This window comes from Ovis aries, chromosome X, assembly GCF_016772045.2.
Source record: "Ovis aries strain OAR_USU_Benz2616 breed Rambouillet chromosome X, ARS-UI_Ramb_v3.0, whole genome shotgun sequence".
NCBI lineage: Eukaryota > Metazoa > Chordata > Mammalia > Artiodactyla > Bovidae > Ovis > Ovis aries.
The window spans coordinates 96,891,639-96,896,859 of record NC_056080.1 but is presented as its reverse complement, the minus strand read 5'-3'; positions in this window follow the sequence as shown (position 1 = coordinate 96,896,859).

Genomic DNA, 5,221 nt, shown 5'->3' with positions numbered 1-5,221 from the left:
TACTTTGTTTCATCATCCTCAGCACACTAACCCTCCCACCCTAAAGTCTCATCCATATGTCTTTAAGCAACCCATGAAACCCAAGATCCTTCCATTTTCAGGTATTTGTTCAGCAGCCAGACCTAGCAGCAAGATGTCTTGAGTACAGTACAAAGCAAATTTTGATGCAATTTCTATGACTAAACCTAGAGAATATTATAACACTTAAGAATTGTTGCAGAATTTAATGAACTACAAAAGAGTATGCTTTGAAAACAAGGTAGACAGGGAGCAGAAATTTCATCCTAGAGTTCAGATTCTCGCTATGACTAACCTTTGCTTACTCATTGATTAATGTGTTTACCTGTCTTCTCCACAAGCATAGAGTTGAATATCAAATTTGTAGCTGACTCACTTTTTGATGGATACTCAAACACATTCATTTTCAAGTGCTAAGTAAAAGCTTATCCTTAGTGAAGTAAAATGCAGGCAACAGCCAAATGAACTTGTCCTGAATACCTTACTAAAGTGTTAGTGTGAGTCCCTTCTTAGGCTGTTAGCTGGGATTATGTCGGTCAGCTTCCAGTGGCTGTAGATCTTGGAAATACGGAAAAATACATGTTGAAAGATATATGGGAACATAAGTAAAAAATCAAATGATATGAGCCACTACATCGTATAGTTTTGAGGTCAAAGAAGCTGCTGAAAATTCGTGAAATATAGTAGGTTTCAAAATGGTTTTTTTTTTTAAAGGAAAATTTGTTTCTATTATATTTAACTTTTCTATCTCTAAGGGAAAATATATTGTTCTATCAACTTTGAATTTGGGGCTCTAATTTAGAAAGGGTTTTCTTTTTTAATTTAAATGTATTTATTTTTAATTGTAGGATAATTGCTTTATATTATTGTAGTGATTTCTGCCCTATATCAACATCAATCAGCCATAGGTATACATATGTCCCCTCCCTCTTTAACCTCCCTCCAACCTGCCACCTCCCATCCCATCCCACCCTGGGTTTTCTTCTTATTTTCTTTTGTGCAGTGGTAAAAATATTCTTTCCATTGGGTGTAAAGAGAAAATCCAACCATTAGTATCAGGAGAATCATTTATTCACCAAATATTTACTAAGTATCTACTATGTATCTATCATCAAACTGGGCAGTGACAATACAGAGACACATGAGATATTGTCCCTGTCCTCAAGGATTCTCACTGATAGAGGAAGACTCAAAAAATTACAATTATAGTATGTGCTGATAAGAGAGATATCTGATTCATTCAGGATTGGTGGAAGGAAGTGTGGAGGACAGATGCACTCCAAAAGGTAGTAATTGAGTTGAACCTTAAAACTGGCAAGTGCATTAAAGGGAGATGTGATAGCATGGCTTAAGGAAAAGGTAAGAAACAGCACGTTACATAGGATACACTCATACTAAAAAAGCACTCATTGTGTTTATCTGAAACTCAGATTTAATTAAATATCCTATATTTTTATTTTCTAAACTTGGCAACTCTACATGAATTGAATGCATATCTGTGTCACTGGAAGATCAAGTGCAAGTCAGAGGCTGTGAAAGACAGGGCTGGAAAGATAGATGTCAGATCATCAAAAACGAGGTTTGCCAAGTCAGACAACTTGTACTTAGTTTTGAGAACAGTAGTGAGCTATTGAAAAGTTTTTTTAGCAGAAGAGTCATATAGTCAAGCTCCTGTTTTAGATGGGTTCTTCTGGCAACATATGGAGCATTCATTGAAGCAAATAAGGGTAGGGACAGGGAAATTATTAAATAGACTAATGTAAGGTTGATTCCATAGAGATGATGAGCTTAAACTAGTGTAGTGGTTGGGGGAGATGGAGATTAGGTGCTGGAAGTAACTTCTAGGAGTAAAGTCCAGAAGTTTGGGTAGTTGACCAAAGAGGGTGAGGAAAGAGAGGGGGAGTCTAGACTGACTTCACAGATCCTGTCTAGTGACAGGATGTATGACATGGAAAATGTAGGAGGAAGGGCAGAACTTTTAAGGAAGATGACAGGTTGTATTTTGTGCATGTTTATTTAGTTGGTTGGACTTCTCTGGTGGCTCAGATGGTAAAGCGTCTGCTTATAATGCGGGAGACCCAGGTTCAATCCCTGGGTCGGGAAGATAGCTTGGAGAAGGAAATCGCAACCCACTACGGTACTCTTGCCTGGAAAATCCCATAGACGGAAGTCCATGGAGTCGCAAAGAGTCAGACACAACTGAATGATTTCACTTTCTTTCTTGCTTTTTCTATTTAGCTGGTTGGCTAAATTCCAACCAAATGGAAATGAGCAGCAGGTATCAGAGGAGTGTTCTATTTTGGCAATGTAGACTTGGGAATTGTTAGCATAGAGCTAAGACTATAAAAACAAAACAGAGAACCAATTAAGAGCATTCATTCTTGCAGTTGGTAGAATTAAAAATTTTCTTGAAGAACAATTGCCACTCTATATAGTTCTTTCTAAACCTGGCTCATCCATGTGCCATAAAAAGATTCAGCACAATGAATATACAATCATGGCAGGACATTGTATTAATACTTACTGCAAACCATGTGGTGGAGTTTCTGTTTATCTTTTTTTGTGGAATTATCTCATATTTAATATACCTCAATGTAACATGAGCTAGAAATAGGCCAACTTATAGAAAAAGATAACAGTCAATACTTTTGTGGAATGCATATATCATTCCCATCACAAGATATGACTGAACATCAACAGCAAGATGACTTATCTGAGCCAATGTCAGCATTTATAAAAGGGAATTTCTGGCCTTTCATCCAGTTTAAAACTTCTACTCGGTAACAACATTGGTTGTAGCTTTAGGTAGCAAAGGAGCTTTTTCAATTAAATGGCAATGTATAGAATAAGGAGAGGGTGAAAAATTAAGTTCATATGAAGAACACTTTAACTTGGAAAGAACATTTATATGCTAAATAAAACAGAGTCTTTCATTGCCTAACAAGGCTCTAAGATATATATACCAATAATAAGCATATAGGTGGATTATTGAGACCCTAATGTATCAGACTTGGAGAAGGCGATGGCATCCCACTCCAATACTCTTGCCTGGAAAATCCCATGGACGGAAAAGCCTGGTAGGCTACAGTTGGACACGACAGAGTGACCTCACTTTCACTTTTCATTTTCATGCATTGGAGAAGGAAATGGCAACCCACTCCAGTGTTCTTGCCTGGAGAATCCCAGGGATGGCGGAGCCTGGTGGGCTGTCATCTATGGGGTCTCACAGAGTCGGACACGACTGAAGCGACTTAGCAGCAATGTATCAGACACAGAATTAAACAATTTACATGTTATTTCATATAATTTCACAGAAATCTTTATAAACCAGATATATAGTCATTCTCATTTTATCTTTGAGGAAACTGAAACTCAGAGAAGTTGCTTGACATTTTATAGGGAGACAATTTTCAAAGTCTATATTTAAGAATTTATATATATGAATCCACCTGCCAAGCACAAGACACAGGAGACAAGTTCAGTTGCTAGGTTGGGAAAGGGAATGGCAACCCACTCCAGTATTCTTGCCTGGGAAATCCCATGGACAGAGGAGCCTGGTGAGCTTACAGTCCATGGGGTCACAAAGAGTCAGACACGACTTAACAACGAAACAACAACAACAATATATATAATTCAGATACACACATATGTACATACATACATACACATGCACACAAACATATATCTGTGTATATGTACATTAAAGCACATTATTTATGAAAATATATAGCCTAGTTACTTTTTATCATTGTCAAAATAACCATTTCTAATTTCACTGCCTGGTTCACAGTTCACATCATAAAATCCTCTTTAAAGGGAATAGTGTAACATGAATTCCTCCCTCTCTGAGCAGTTATGAAATTAAATAATCAACATATTGCTTTGCCTTATGTCAATTTACCTTCCTAGATTTAAGCCATAGAATCTGTGTTGAATACTATTTTAAAGTTTATCAAGTACTATATCCTTTTCTGTGTAGGAATCCCTCTTTGAGATTCTTAACATATGGTTTTTTCATTTTCATTCAAGTATTTGCAGTGACTAGGAGGGGAAAAAAGTGTGTTAGTTGCTAGTCATGTCCGACTCTTTGTAACACAACTCCATGGACTGTAGCCCACCAGGCTCCTCTGTCCATGGGATTTTCCAGGCAAGAATACTGGGGTAGGTTGCCATTCCCTTCTCCAGGGGATCTTCCCAACCCAGGGATCAAACCCGGGTCTCCCATACCGCAGGCAGATTCTTTGCTATCTGAACCACAAGGGAAGCCCAAAGAGAAAGACTGTTTCCACCTGGTTTCAAACCAGGAACCTTTTGCATGTGAGGCGAACTTGACAACTGCTACACTACAGAAATGAGGAAAGGCCACCAATTCTAATGTTGGGGAGGTGTGGTAGGCCCTAAATCTGTCCTGTAAAGATTATGGTTCTATCCTTGTTGTCACAAATAATGGCAAGATTTCATTCTTTTTATGGCTGAATAATATTTCATTGTGTGTATACCACAACTTCATTATCCATTCTTCCTTTGCTAGACACTTGGGTTATTTACATATCTTGGCATTTGTAAATAACTTGCAATGAACATAGGGTCGCATATATGTTTTCAAATTAGTATTTTCATTTTCTTCAGCTTTAATACTTTCTAGGTATTGTGCAATTGCTGGATCAGATGGTAATTCTATTTTTAGCTTTTTGAGGAGCCGCCATACTGTTTTCCACAGTAGCTGCACTAATTTACATTTCCACCAATAGTGCATGATTTTCTTTTCTCCACATCCTTACTAACGCTTGTTATTTCTTGTTTTTGTTTTCTTTTTAAAAATAATAGCCATTCTAACAAGAGTGAAGTGACACCTCATTATAATTTTGATTTGCATTTCTCTAATAATTAGTGATGCTGAGCAGTTTTTCATGTACCTATTGTCTATTCAGATTTTTTTTTAATATTTTTTCTTCTAACTCCTCCACAGTACTTCTTATAGAACTTCTTCCCACTTTTTGCTTCACTCTTGTTTTACTGAACTAAAAGTATTTTAAACATTATTTTTTTAGACCTTATGTCTTGAAAGGGTACCATATGAGTGAAAAAATGTTTTCTTTATGAAGTTTGTTTGTTTATCACTAATATATTAGGAAGAATTCTTTACTGTTAATAGTGGGGATGGACACTATTATGTAAAGGACACATAATGATTATCTGTACT